The following is a 16,674-nucleotide window of genomic DNA, read 5'->3' as shown; positions in this document are numbered from 1 at the left end:
AAATTGCACACATAACCAGGGAAACTTGGCCTCATTCCTAGGGCGAGGTGGATGGACTTAGCTGAGTCTCAGCAGAATTGTAGAAAACATATCAAAATTTCTAAAAAATAGAAATCACAAATGGTATGTACGGAGGAATAAATATTTGTCAAAACAACACATAAAATTTTAAAAATAAAAAATTAAAATTGTACGAAAGAAAAATATATTAAAAAGAACTCTGTATAATACATATAAAAAGAAAATGAAAGAACAAAAAATATAATTTCTGATTTCAACCACTTCCAATAGCTTATGTTACCTAAGAGGACTTGATCAATGTGCTTGAACTCGTAAAATTAGACAACTTAAGGACTCTATTTAACTGATGAAATGAAAGAGGTTTATCTCTTTCCATTTATTTGAAGAAATCAATGAGGGTCTTTTCTTGATTTATTGGAAGAAATCAATACAGCTCATCTCTTTATACCGTGAAAGCTTGTTTAAGAATTTCAAGAGAAATCTTTAAGAAATGGTTCTAAGAGTTCACTTTTTTGGTTTACTAATCTCATTATCTATAATGTATATGTTCCATGGCAAGATACAATCTCTTCTTGCATTGGGATTCATGTAAATTAATTGATGAAGCATGGAAGTTGTAGAAATAGGGTTTCTTACATAGTTGAGGTTTTGGGTTCTTAAGAACTTCTTTTAATCCACATAGGGTATTTATTCAAGTGCTTTAGACATTACGATTGGCATTTAGCATGCTCGTATTTGAGAAGGTGACTAAAAAGTACGAGGTCTCTTGTGGGAGCAGATTGCATACTTATTCCTTCAGAAGCAGGAGCTGCAATAAGAGGAGTAGTTTTTCAATCTGAAACTTTGGGATCAGCCAAGAATCACGGTTGATTATTTTAGAAAAGAAAGGATTTTATGTTTGAATACTTGGATTTGATTGTTCAAAAATTAAAACTAGTTCAATTCTTAAATATTAACTTTTTCATGCACAAGATGAGTGAATGCATGAAATGCTCCTAGCAGAGCATAAAATATGAGAGAGAAAGAGAGAGAACACGGCAAAGGAAAAGAAATCCTAATAAGAAGCAAATAGGAGAAAGAAACAAAAATTTGAAAATTTTATTGCAAAGGAAAAAAAAATCCTAATAAGAGGTAAATAGGAGGAAGTAACAAAAATTAGAAAATTTAATTGCAAATAAATGAGAAATAGCTATGGAAATTTTCTTAAATATCTATTATACTTTCTAGTATTTAAATTCTGATATTTAAAAAACCCTAAATAGAAATCTTGTTTATGTTATTATCTCAGTTTTAAGGGGTCATTTGGATATTTGAAAACATATTGTCTGTGAAATATATTACTGGCGTACATTACTGCGTAGTACATTATATGCAAATTGATTGTTATTGTTTGGGTAGTATTTAGATGCAACCTGGGAAATACATTGCTTTTACTTGACACGGTTTAATATGGAATTGTCTACATTGCACTTTAAATTTGCTCTTACTAGACATAACGATTTTAATATAGAATTGTCTACAAAGAGACTATTTATCTCTTGTAAGCACAATCATTATTGTCCTTTAAATTTCAAAATGGGTGATTGTGCTAGTGTTATTGAATAAATAAAATATTTCAAAAAACAAATCACTGCATGATTCACCTCAAGCCGTCCAATTTGGCATCTAATATTTGAGAATGATTGTCACCTCCATTCACAAAAGATAAATGGTCTATTTGTAAACATCCCTATTTTAATATTGAAATGCATATGTATGGATAGCATGACTATACCATGCTTGTCATGCCTCAAAGAATAATAACTTAATAGTTTCAATTAATATTGGTTATAAACATTGAGTGAACTATTTTAGTCGCAACCTTTAAATATCGTTAATTTGTAGTTTAAATAGTAAATGATGATGTATTTTAAAAAAAATTTATTGTGAAATGATAAAATATTTTAAAAATTAGATTGTGATATTGGAATACGCCAATGTGTAAGTAATTTACCATTTATTTATCTCTATCTAAACCCTAATCCCAAAAAATCCTTGTTTTTTCAAAAGAGTAATCATTATAATTTAAATAAAATATAATCCCTAATCTCAAAAAATCCTTCTTTTTCCATGGCATTGAGAAGAGAAAATTTAGAAATCATTATAATTTACCTGCGAGTAATCATTATAATTTAGAGAAAGAAAAAATTAGTAATCGTTATAATTTACCCGCTAGTAATCGTTACATTTTAGAGAAGGGAAAATTTAGTAATAATTATAATTTACCCGCTAGTAATCATTATAATTTAGAGAAGGGAAACTTTAGTAATCATTATAATTTACCCGCACGGCTCGCTTGTAGAGAGAGCACAAAAAGAATTAAAAAAAGTCCTTTTTTTTTTTCACGGCACAAGGAAGGGAAAATTTAATAATATTGTAATTTACCCGCACGGCATGCTTGTAGAGAGAGCACAGAGAAGGGACGCTCTTCAAAGAGAGACAAAGAAGGGAGGCTGAAAGATGGATGTAAATCATTATATTTTACCCACACAGCTCGCTTGTAGAAAGAGCATTCGAAGAGGACAGAGAAGGGAGGCTCGAAGAGGGACAGAGAAAGGAGGCTCGAAGAGGGACAAAGATCATTATAATTTACCCGCATGGCTCGCTTGTAGAGAGAGCATTCGCAGAGGGACAGAGAAGGGAGGCTCAAAGAGGGGCTTAGATCATTATAATTTATCCGCAGGGCTCGCTTGTAGAGAGAGCATTCGAAGAGGACAGAGCAAGGAGGCTCGAAGAGGCACAAAGATCATTATAATTTACCCACACAGCTCTCTTGTAGAGAGAGCATTCGAAGAGGGATGGAAAAGGGAATGGAAGAGGGACAATGAAGGGAGGCTCGAAAAGGGATAGAGAAAGGAGGCTCGGAGAGGAACATAGATCATTATAATTTACCCGTAGGGCTTGCTTATAGAGAGAGCATTCGAAGAGGAATAGAGAAAGGAGGCTCGCAGAGGGACACAGAAGGGAGGTTCGAAGAGGGATAGAGATCATTATAATTTACCCGTAGGGCTCGCTTATAGAGAGAGCAAGAGGGATAGAGAAAGGAGGCTCGAACAGGGACATAGATCATTATAATTTACCCACACGACTCATTTGTAGAGAGAGCATTCTATGGACAAAGAAGGGAGGCTCAAAGAGGGACAGAGACGAGATCATTATAATTTACCTGCACTGTAGAGAACATTCAAAGAGGGACAGAGAAGGGAGACTCGAAGAAGAGGGATAGAGAAGGGAGACTTGAAAAAGAGGGACATAGATCATTATAATTTACCCCCACAGCTCGCTTGTAGATAAAACATTCAAAGAGGGACAAATAAAAGAGCATTTGAAGAGGGATAGAGAAGGGGGGCTCGGAGAGGAACAGAGAAGGGAGGCTTAAAGAGGGACATATTATAATTTACTCGCACAACTCGCTTGTAGAGAGATCATTATAATTTACCCGCACAGCTTGCTTGTAGAGAGAGTATTTAAAGAGGGACAGAGAAGGAGAGGCTCGAAGACGGACAAAGAAGATATCATTATAATTTACCCGCACTGTAGAGAGCATTTCTCTCAAAGAGGGACAGAGAAGAGATCATTATAATTTACGCGCACTGTAGAGAGCATTCCAAGAGGAAAAGAGGGAGGCTCGAAGAGAGATAGAGAATGGACGCTCAAAGAGAGAAGGGATGCTGAGTCAAGATGACTGACTATTTCAGAATAACAAACATAGAACATTTGGTTTTCATGAACGCATATGAAATGAAGAGACAAAAAGGTTGATGAAGCAGGAAGATAAAGGTTGAGAAAGGAAGAGGAGAGAGAGTGGATTCAAGCAAAATGATGAGAGGAGAATGATGGGAGGAGAGAAATAGCAAGGAAGAAGAGAGAGTGGATTCGAGCAAAAAAGATCAGAGGAGAGAAATTGATACCATGATTAAGAAATCCCCTTGAAAAAGAGGAGAGCGGAGCTTGAGAGAGAGCAAAATGATGAGAGGAGAGAAAAGAAATAACAAGAGGAGAGAGAGTGGATTCGAGCAAAATAGAAAATTGATACCATAATTTAAAAATAGCTTTGGAAAGAGAAAAATGATGGGATGAGAGAAGAAATAGCAAGAAAGAGGAGATAGAGTGGATTCGAGCAAAATGAAAAATTGATACCATGATTTAGAATGACCTTGAAAAAGGGAGCAGATGAGAGAAAGTAGATTGGAGGAGAGAGAGTGGATTCAAGTAAAATGAGAAATTGATACCATGATTTAGATATGACATTGGAAAAGAGTAGACGGGAGCTTGTGAGAGAGAGGGCAGTGGTAGGCTTAGGGAAAATGGTTTTTTAGACGAGCGCAGTAGATTACTCGTCACACGCGTGTAATCTATTTTTATTTCTTTAATATATTTCCCTGTAATATATTTTTAGGTACTCAAACGGTAAAATCTATTTTTATTTCCTTGATATATTTCTCTGTAATATATTTTCATGTACTCTTTCAGGTACCCAAACGGTAAAATCTATTTTTATTTCCTTGATATATTTCTCTGTAATATGTTTTCAGGTACTCGTCACACTCGTGTAAGCTACTTTTATTTCTTTAATCTATTTCCCTGTAATATATTTTCAGGTACTCAAACGGTAAAATCTATATTTATTTCCTTAATCTATTTCCCTGTAATATATTTTCAGGTACCCAAATAGTAAAAGAATATTGTGTAATCTATTTTTATTTACTTAATCGATTTCCCTATAATATATTTTTAGGTACCCAAACGGTAAAAGAATATTGTGTAATCTATTTTTATTTCCTTAATCTATTTCCCTGTAATATATTTTCAAGTACCCAAAAAGTAAAAGAATATTATATAATCTATTTTTATTTCTTAATCTATTTCTTTGTAATATATTTTCAAGTACCCAAATGGTAAAGGAATATTGTGTAATCTATTTTTATTTCCTTAATCTATTTCCCTGTAATATATTTTCAAGTACCCAAACGGTAAAAGAGTATTGTGTAATCTATTTTTATTTCATTAATCTGTTTCCCTGTAATATATTTTTAGGTACCCAACATTAAAAGAATATTGTGCAATCTATCTTTATTTCCTTAATTTATTTTCCTGTAATATATTTTCAGGTACCCAAACGGTTTCTTAGGTCTTTTAGGTTGCTTAGTAAAAGAGTTCATCAAGTCTTGAACTAAAGATTAAATCAAGTGAGTAATTTAACAATGAATTCAAACATGATCAAAAGAAAAAAAGAATGTTAATCTCTTGAAACCTCACATTAATAAGAGCCCAAATCAAATTCATATGTCTTGGTTGCAGCCAAAATCAAAACTAATTCAATATCATATTTTGAGTTTCCAACTACTAATCCAAACCCCAAAAGACATCAAGAATGAATCTTTATCTATTTATTCTCATTAAAAAAAAATCACATAATAAAAAGACAATGTAATACTTTCAATGACACAAACTTTCATTCCCATTTCATTACGAGGGTTGGGTTCTTTTGCTGCAGTGAAATAGAGATTAAGCAACATAATATGTAAAGATAGCAAAAAAAAATAAAAAATCATCAGCTACTAAAGCAACTATTTGCAACACAAGAGTGTTGGTGCAAAAGGTGAGATTTGAGGACATGCGAGATCATGAACTCGAGGATGCCAAAAGAATCTCTGGGAAAATTCACATCTCTTGCTGCCGATGTCATATACATCAACCTCGATGCTTGAGTTCATGGCTCGAATAATGAACAAAGATTGTTTACGATATGGAATTATAGAGAATCTCTCCATGTTCAACTCACCATTCGGAATTCTGGATCTTTTCTCAAGGTGCAGATCAATCAATTTATCCCACTTCCTCTCTTCCTCCCTCAGCTTCCATATCTCCAAATCCCACGATCTAGAATCAAGAACTAAGCACATCTAGCCTCCCCATTCGATTAATTCGTGAAAGCATGTGTGACATAAATTACAGGGAAGAGGAATTCGTACCCATTCTTCAGATATCATGTTGAAAGCGAAGATGTCCAACTTGATGAATTTTTCTAATACATAGCACATGCTATCAACACACAAAATTGAGTTGGAATGGATTAGCAATGCTCTTCAAAAGTCCAGTTGCAGAACTGAATATGGAATACGCAGAGTGCCCGAAATCTGAGTTTTGCACCAATATCCAAAAATTTTGGGTTGCGGGGTCTAAAAAAATGCTTTAGTACTTTGATAGGAATCTAACTTTCAGACCGCTACATGCTTATTGGTTTCAGGGTTGTAGACTACCGTGGTTACATGGTCTGGATAGACCTTATAGCACACGACACCATTATTGCAGATTGGATGCGCCAACAAACGCTCTCCAATTAGACTAATCGGTGGCTTGACCGATTAGAGTCTCCAGGGTTTGACATATATGAGACTTGAGATGGAAAGGAAGAACCAACCTGAGTATATACAGATCAAAGCGACGCAGTTCGAGGGATATGAAGGCGTAGTGAGAAAATGGACGAGAACAAAGTAGGGAGAGGACAGAAGCACATACAATGATCTTGACAAGCAGTTTACTGTGCGGATGGATTTCGTCGTAAGAGTGGTAAGAATGCGAACCACGACATCGTATGGGATGTCATCTAGAGAAAGAGGTACTCCGTCATGTTTGTCTTCATAGGGAGGAAACATAAGCTCGATATGAGATTTTTGCAGTTGCATTAGTTCTTTTGAGGAAGTCATTCCCTCTCTTGATTCTCTCTCGACTTTTCTCACCGTTACTTTTCAAGAAAGGAGGGAACTGATTTTCTGTCAACTTTTCTCACTGTTAGTTTTCAAGAAATGAGGGAACTAGTTTGTAGAGAGAAATACGAGAGAAGTTTAACTTAAATAAGGGTAATGGTTTTTAGAGAGTGAGAGATTTTTTTTACTAAGTACAAAATCAAGAACTTAAAGAATATTTTTCTAAAGAGATAAACTCAAAACTTAGGACTTGTGTTAAGAGAGAGAGTTCATCAAGGAAAGCCTGAACTTTCCGATCTATACAAATCCTGACGTAAATATTGATAAGCCTCTATATATACAAATCCTAACATGAATATATTTAGTTTTTTCCCAACATGAACAGACAAATCCTAATGTGAATTTGTTTCTAAAGAGAGAAAGGGAAGAGTTTGAGAGAGAAACTCAAAAAGTTACTATCTGTGTTAAGAGAGAGATTCAAGAGCATGGGAATAAACTAATGGTGGATTTTATTTTTGGAGAGAAAAACTCAAGAATTTAGGGAATATATATCTAGAGAGAATAAACCAATGGGGGATTTTGTTTTTAGATAGAGGAACTCAAGAATTTAGGGAATGTATGGCTAGAGAGAGAGAGAAACTCAGAAAATTTATTTCTGTTAGGTTTGGTGAATAGCTAAATCACCATACCCATAGTTTCTTCTAAAGATTAGGGTATTACGAAAAATAAAAAATTGACTTTCTTGATAAGCAAGAAAGTGATATCTTTATTAGAGAGTGAATGCTGACATAATACCCATCCTTTTAAGGTCACCCTTTTGGGGGTTATGTGAATGGATCTCCAATATGGAGAAGGGTCCCCAAGAGAGAGACATAGCTTCCGAAAGAGAGGTGGTATTCCCATGAGTTTTGGGTTGGTTAAATTTCACTTCTAAAGAGAGAAAATCGCTACGTTGCACTCGAGGTTATCTTTCTAATAGCGGTATTGCGGTGGGAAAGATGATATTGATCGATGATGTTGTTTGGTTGGGAGAGCGGGTTTAGAAAGAAAGATCGATGATGATCTTTTACTGATGTTTAGAGATAAATATTACCTCTTGTAACCTAAAACTATAATATTTAATTGTGATAGTGGATTTCTAGTTACCGAGGCGGTGAATGTAGCCCTATGGGGTGAACCACGTAAATCATATGTTGTTGTGGTGTTTCTTTTATGTTTACTTTATTTCTCGTACTCGATTTATAGTTGTATTAATCTACTTCACATTTAGTCAATCATGTATACGATCTTGGATAGGATCTTGGTGATTGAGATTTTCAGTAACGCAAGCTAGGGGTTCATTAAAACCCTACAATTGGTATCAGAGCATAAGGTGTGTATGGGGCTAAGGCTTATATTAAGAAAAAGATGAATGACGAAGTTGTATCGATACATGGTTTGAGGTGGAAAAATATGAAGATAAAGTGTTTGTGAAAATTCCACAATGGAGGCAAGTGAGAAGAAATCAAGAAATATCGATGGTTTGAGGTGGAGAAATATGAAGGCAAAGTATTTGTGGAAATTCCACAATGGAGGCAAGTATAAAGAAATCAAGAAATCTATTCAATGAAAGTTGTCAAGGCAATTATGATAATGTGGAGATTGTTAGGTTTGGTGATAGCTGAATCACTGTACCCATATTTTCTTTTAAAGATTAAAGTATTATGAGAAATAGAAAAATTGACTTTCTTGGAAATCAAGAAAGTGATATCTTTATAAGAGAGTGAAAGATGACATGATACCCATCATTTGAGGGTCACCCCTTTGGGGGTTATAGGAATGGATATCCAATATGGAGATGGGTTTCCATGAGAGAGACATGACATCCAAAAGAGAGGCGGTATTCCCATGAGTTTTGGATTGGTTAACTTTCACTTCTAGAAAGAGAAAGTCTCTATGTTACTCTCAAGGTTATCTATCTAGTAGCGGTATTACGTTGAGAAAAAAGATGTTGATCGATTGTGTTGTTTAGTCGGGAGAGCGGGTTTAGAAGGGAAGATCAGTGATGGTCTTTTACCAATATTTAAAGACATGTATACCGATGTTTAAAGATATGTATTATCTCTTGTAACCAAAAACTGTAATTTTCATTGTGATATTGGATTTCTAGTTGCCGAGGCCGGGGATGTAACTCTACGGGGTGAATCACGTAAATCGTATGCTGTTGTGGTGTGCTTTTTATATTTGCTTTATTTCTCGCACTCGATTTATAGTTATATTCATCTACTTCGTATTTAGTCAATCATATACATGATCTTGGGTAGGATCCCGGTGTTTGGGATTCCCGGTTCCGCAAGCTAGGGGTTCACAAGAACCCTACAATTTCTAGAGGGAGAAGTTAAAGAATTTAGGGATTGTATTTCTCGAGAGAGAAGCTCAAGAATTTAGGGGATTTGTTTTCTAGTGAGAGAATTTAGGGATTATATTTCTCGAGGGAATACGTTGGATTGTGTTAAGGGAGAGAGAGTTTATCAAGGGAAGGGATCTTTTTTTTTTTTGGTAACGTGTGTATATGAGAAATGGAATTTGAGTTATACCAATTGGGTTTTGGGTTGAATTTGGATTTTTTTTTTTTTTTTTAAACCTTATGTTTTTTTTTTTTTTTTTTGGGAAATTATCACTAATATTCCTATATTTTAATAAAATTGAAAAGAGAAACCCAACTTTCCAAAACCTGGTCTACACCCTTTTTCTCAATTTTAGGCTTTTTTGGGATGAAAATTCCATTTAATGTATTTTTTTACTGTAATGAACATTACAGTAAATACCGTAATAAGTTGAAGGAGTATTACGGTAATTAAAATACCGTAATACCTTAAAGTAGTATTACGGTAATTTAATTACCGTAATAACATTACAGTAATTTAAATACCGTAATACTCATTATGGTAATTAAAATATCGTAATTCGTTAAAGTAGTATTACGGTATTTTTTACCGTAATATTGCTCAAGACTTATAACAAAGGATTTTCTACTCTCTCGAGTCTACTATCTATTTACTCGCTCGACAAAAATCCATGCTAGCTGTATTTTTCAAATCTCAAAATTTTAAGATATGAAAAATGTTCTTATAGAACCCTCCCCCACCCATGTGTGTAGGACCCCAAAGGATCACCCATTAAATTTGACACGGATCTATAAAAAAGTAAAGTCCTACATCCATGTAATAACTTTTCTAGAGCTCCATATCAACTTTAAGGGTGACTATTTAGGTTCCCACACACATGAGAGGGGGAGGGTCCTATATGATTATTACTCGTAAGATATAATATCTACTTAATTTTTAGTTGGTTCTCAAAATTTTAGAACAAAAACACTTTTAAATATGTGTTTTTAAGCGAGGGAGTAGATCCACATCATGTTCCCATGGGAATATAGATTTTTTGAAAAGAGAGAGGGGTAGTCGCGATATTAGCTTGGGTTTGAAGCTTTTCAACTAATAGGAGGGTGGAAAGTCTTTATCGTAATTTGAACTATTATGGTAATTTAATGTGTGGGAACTATTGCGGTAATTTAATTACCGTAATGTGTGGGAAGTGTTTATGGTATTCTTATTACCGTAGTACTTTCCCAGTCATTTCCACCATCCTAATGGTTGAAAAGCTTCAAATGAAGATAATATAAGGGCTACCCCTCTCTCTTTTCAAAAATTCCATGTTCCCATGGGAGCACGATGTGGATCTACTCCCTCGCTCAAAAACACCTATTTAAGAGTGCTTTTGTTCTAAAATTTTGAGAACTATATAAAAATTAAGTAGAGATTATATCCTAAAAATTTGAGATTTGAAATATACAGCTAACATGGATTTTTGTGAAGGGAGTAAATAGATAGTAGACTTGAGAGAGTAGAAAAATCCTTTGTATTGAGGGTTGGGCAATATTACAGTCATTAAATTATTGTAATACTACTTTAAGGTATTACAATAATTAAATTACTGTAATACTACTTTAAGATATTACGGTATTTTAATTACCGTAATGAGTATTACTGTATTTAAATTACCGTAATGTTATTACGGTAATTAAATTATCGTAATACTACTTTAAGGTATTATGGTATTTTAATTACTGTAATACTCTTTGAACTTATTACGGTATTTAAATTACCGTAATGTTTATTATGGTAAAAAAACTACCGTAAAGGGTATTTTCGTAAAAAAAAAAGCCGAAAATTGAGAAAAAGGATGTAGGTGAGATTTTTGAAAGTTTTGGGTTTTTTTTTTTTATTTATTTTATTTTATTAAAATATAAATATATTAGCTATAATTTCCTCTTTTTTTTTATCATTCAGAACTTCTTATTATTATTTTTTTGAACGTTATCTTCGCTTTTTCTTTTTTCAATCAAACCATCTTAGGATATGGTTAGTATTATCTTATTTGAATTTTAGAGAGAACGGATTTTGATGGTTTATTTTGTTTATTATAATGAGAGGGGAGATTTCGATGGTTTTTTTGTTTCTTGTAATGAGAGAGGAGATTTTGGTAGGTTTCAATTGATAATACTTTGTAACGAGAGAGAGATCATCTAAGGGTTTGTTGGAATCATGATATACACTACCGCTATCTAGTTGGAGTTGTAATTAGCGGGATGTTTTTTATATAAAAAGTTATATACTTATCTAGTTGGAATAAACGATTGAGATGGACCTAATCAATGTCACGCCTCTAACTTTTTTATTTTTTATGTTTTCTACAAACATTTTGAGATCAATTTCTTTCTACAAAACTTTTTTATTTTTTATTTTTTCTGAATTTTTTTTCTTAAACTCTCACTTAGAAAACAAGTAAAAGAAATATTCTAAAATGACCAAAACACCCTAAAACTTTCACGGTATTTTGGTCTTATCGAAAATATTTTTAAATATTTTTTTAAGTGTGCCCTATTGAGATGATGACACTTATCAAATTTCATATTAATATGATTTATAAAAAAAAATTTAAAATAAAATATTGTATGGCATTGGATCTATAGATCAAATGGTCGGTGGGTCATTTGATCTAAATTGGACGCCTGGATAGAGAGGTATAAAAAACTATCACGTGAGGGGGAAAGAGCCAAAAAAAAAAAGAAAAAAGAAAAAAAAAAAGAAAAAAAAGAAATATATATATATATAGAGAGAGAAAACCCATTTAAAGATAAACATTGCAACAGTTTAAAAGCATTTTGGATAAAAATCTCTCTCTAAGATAAGAGTTTAAAAACATAGAATTAGGGAGAGCGTATATCCCTAACGCTTCACCTATTAAAAGATAAACATTACGATGGTTAATTTGGCATCGCAAGTAAAAACTATATAAAGAATAGAAAAGAAAGGACTATTTTCCCAACTTTCACGAGTTATAAATTATAACTTGCCAATTACCAGAGAGAGTTTGAAAGCATTTTCTGACATTGGTCGTCTCTAAGTTAATTGCAGATACTTAGCATACGAATCTATTTTCCAAAAAATATAAGAATTGGAAAGAAAACATTTCACCAGATCTCCCCATTGCAGCTCGAATATCATTTGGGTATGCAATGACAACAGATTATCTGCACCTGCTTAGGGTTACAACTGATAACCAAGACAAATTGTAAAAGATTGGTCATTTCAAAGTTATACGAAGTGGGTTAAGTTATCTTTTTTATTTAACCTTATCTTTTTTTTTTTTTTTTTTTTCAATCAGACCTCTTTTTTTATTTTTAACCTTTTTTTTTTTTTTCAATCACAACATCTTATCTTTGGGAAAACTTTATAGAGCCGAGGCTCTAAACAATCAAATATAAACAATCAAATTAGAGCCTACCTCAAAAATTTCACGAGAAGATATTGTTTTGATGCTCAAATATCCTCAAATTGATCATCTCGACATCAAGATGGCTGGACATGAGAAAAAAATTGATTTCAAGTTTTGAAAATAGTGTATTTTGTAACGCATTTTTGGACCGTTAATTTTCAAGATTTTCATAGATCTTTCGATCTACACTATTTTTGAAGTGTTAAACTTTATAAATAAAGATGAAAATATATTTTAAGGCTATCAAAAAGATTTCCAGTATTGAAACCACATTTCTCGACGCTATTTAAAGGTAGGCTCTAATTTGATTGTTTAGAGTCTAGGCTTTATACAAACTACACCCCTTATCTTTTTGGTTAGTGTTATCATATCTTATCTTATTTGAATTTAAAGGCACGATCATAGAGGGATGTTAGAGATAGAGGGATGTTAGAGAGAGGATTTTAATGGTTCTTAGTTTTTTGTAATGAGAGAGGAGATTTGGTGTAAGAGATGATCATACGTATGTAAGGGTCCTAATGTGAAGCACTCCTCCTTAAGATGGGTATATATAAATAGACAAGTTAAAGTTGGGATTCTTGATCTTTTTATATATAAACGGGCCCATACATTTTTCATCAAATTCATACAAATTCATCCCAAAATATTTATAACACGTTGATCTAGAAAGGTATAAGCAACGTTTATTGAATAAAAACAAATTCTCAGAAATAGATTTTGCTATTTTAACTATTTTGTTCTGCCATTTTTTCCCCACTTGTTTTTTTATTTAATTTTTTGGCGAATTCAATTAGTTGTTTCTCTCTTTGATTTAATGTGTTTTTTTTTTTTTTTTTTCCAATGTTCTCCTTTTTTTTTTACTTTTTAAAAAAGACGGACCTAGTTGACGAACCTAGCAACTAGACCTATTCAACCAGGACCAATAGGTGACAAGTTCAACCTACCCATCGAAGTTATCTATCAATGACTCAACCTATCTTACAAATTCATTAAAGTGATCAAATCTTAAAAAAAGTGAGATTAAAAAGGGTTAGAGATGCTTTAAGACTATTGGGCAAGCTTTCTATGCTTCTCCTACAACATAAAACTTATATACTTCCCCTTATCCAACCCTCCATTCTAAATAGAGGGCTAAGATTACTGCAATCACAATATTACATCTCTACACTTTTTTATTTTTAATTTTTTTCTATAAACTATTTTGACACCAAACTTTGGACGTCCAATCCTCTATTAAACTCGCACTAGCGAAAATGATATATATAAAAAAATTTCAATAAAATAAAATGACCAACATACCCCTGAAAGATTTAAGGGGTATTTTGATCATTATATTTTATCGAAAAATTATTTTTAATCTTTTTTATAGGTGCGCCCCTATGAGAAGATAGCATGTACCAAAATTCATATTCATACAATTTGTATAAAAAAACTAAAAATAAAATACTTTGAGATGTCGGATCTAAGATCAAACAGTGAGTGAGTCTCCTGATCAAAATTGAACGGCTGGATGGTCGGAAAAGCGTAAATGTTCTATGCAGTAGGAAAAGTATAAAAACCTTTCCCAAAACTATTAATGTTCTCATAAATAGTAACTAAAGTAGGAAGGTGGTTGTCTACTTTCATGAGAGCATAATGTAAACTCCATGGGCAAACCTAAACAACGGCGATTAGTTGGACCCAAAATTTATAGGATTTCTAATATTTGTAGATTTTCTCTATTTTCTTGTGGCTCAGAATGAGAAATGCTCCTTAAAAATGCTGCTCAAATCATGAATGTGGATGATTCATTGAATTCATGATCAGTTCCAGTTTTTTAAAATTTTTATGTTTTTGTATTTTTAATATATTCCACCAATTGAAAATATTTTTTTGCAAATTTAAAGTAACAAAGTCCTCCTTAGTAGTTTCTTTGGCCATGGGAATAAGTAAACAATATACTCCTTCAGAAGTAATTTAAGGGCGATAAAATACGATGTAAAGTGGTTTGTCTTGGTATTCCACCTAAAACAAAAGCGGCTGCATTAGTCTCTACTCGCATATGCCACCGGGTATTTTTGGTGGCAACAGCATGAGTCTTGGTGATACAGCAAAACCATGGACGCTGAACTCTCTTAGGGCCAGTTTAGATAAGTGGACATGCCTTTCCTGGGGAGAGGTTCTACTGGAATTGGCTTAATGGCCTGTCCAGATGTATATCTCAAAATTTCATTATTACCTATATATATAGCTAAATCTCAAAATTAAATGAAGGGTACAATATATATATATATATATATATATATATATATATATATATATTGTACCCTTCATTTAATTTTGAGATTTAGCTATAACATGCTAGTGTACTGCAGAGACCTGGTTCTCGACTGAGGTAATTTCGGGAAACCAAAAACCTTTAAACTGTAGGGACACCTTCCAAACCCTAAATTATAGACTTTAGATGCATCCAAAATAATCATCCTAGACACCTATAAACCTAAAGAACAAGGAAACCAACCCCTACATGATTTCGATACCCATAACCTTGAAAAGCAACACCTTAAAACTGGATCAGTATTTTGAGCCCAAATTTGATTTTAAATTAAAGTAGAGGTCATTAGCTTTCCAATAATCTAAAAATTTCCCAAATCCGATTCATGATTAGGACGTTATAACCGAACAAATTTGTTTGTTAGAAATTCCATTTTGATCCTTCTGTGACAATGCCACAAATGTTCAAGTTTCCACTATTTGCGTTATAGGTATTAAAGCCAAACCCAAATTCGGTCCAAGTCTTCCAGAAAGCCCCAGTATAGCAACAAGTCTCATGACACAATACAAACTGCCCAAAACCAATAAGCCTTGTAGATGTTTCTAAAATTTGTTATTCCTATCTGAATCGTGTCCCAAATCAAAGTTGAAGCCATAAGATTTCCAACGGCTCAAAAATCGTCTGAATACGACGTACGATTTAGAAGTTATGGCTTGGAAAAATTGGTTGGCCAAAAATAATGTTTTGGTCCTAGTGTTAAGGCAATTGACGCTGGAATAAGGTTGTCCACCCTAAGATAAAAAGCCGAATTCCTTGGCACCAAGGGAAGCCACGCTAGGGTTAGGGGCAGTAACACTACATGGTAGAAGGCCGACCATCAACCACGGTAGCAATGAGTCAATGGCCGAAGCTCAGCCCCCAAAATCTACTGGAAATATCATGTGCTTAAACCAGCGTTAAGAGTGTTGGCGCCAATGTTCGGAGCCGCAACGCCGTCAAGAATAGTGCCCAGAGTCATTGACTTGCAAAATGGCCTGAAAACAAGACCCGAAGTGTCACGAGACTGATTGTGTCCATAGTAGGTGGTGCTAATGCCAGCATCAATGGTAGCCACGCTGACAAACACCCCCCACACATCTGCAACAATTATTTCATTAAATGAGTCCGGCAAATTATTGAAAATGAAATGATTTAAGGTCAAAATGATTAACCCCTGCAGCATTGGCCTTGTTAACATTGTTTTGAAATGATTAAGTACCACCATGGGCCAGTGTCAATGGTGGCTACACTAGCGTCAACAATACCCTCCTTGGCAATGAGTGATCCGGATCACGTACCGCTCTTTAGAACAATGTTTTCATTAAATGCAAAAATGATAATTACGCACACTATAATGATTTGGTGCGCCAAGTACCTGCGTAGCTAATGCCAACACTAACGTGGGCACCATGTTGATGCTAATCGACAGCCCACAATCATTTGAAATCATGTGGCACTGTTAAGGGGACAAAATTGAGGGGCCTTGGCCCTCAATTTTGGGGGACCCCTAGGAATCTCAAACCCTAGCCAAAAGCCTGTCACACCTTACCCTCCCCTTGAGTCCCAAAACCCTTAGCATGAGCCCTAGACCTGATGTCCTCGTACACTAATGCCAATATCCCTGGAAACGTAAATTCTCCTTATGTTAGTCATCTCTACTTATCAAACTTCGCAGAACTAGAAGAAGTCGGCACACCAAGCATGATCCTGAACTAGCCACCGACTCTAGGTGCCTATCCTAGGGGCTCGGCTTGAGGTTATTTTTCTCCTCCTTACCATTTATTTTATGTT

This window comes from Amborella trichopoda, chromosome 13, assembly GCF_054954075.1.
Source record: "Amborella trichopoda isolate Santa Cruz 75 chromosome 13, AtrichopodaSantaCruz75HAP2 v2.0, whole genome shotgun sequence".
Lineage (NCBI taxonomy): Eukaryota > Viridiplantae > Streptophyta > Magnoliopsida > Amborellales > Amborellaceae > Amborella > Amborella trichopoda.
This window is presented reverse-complemented; position numbering follows the sequence as displayed.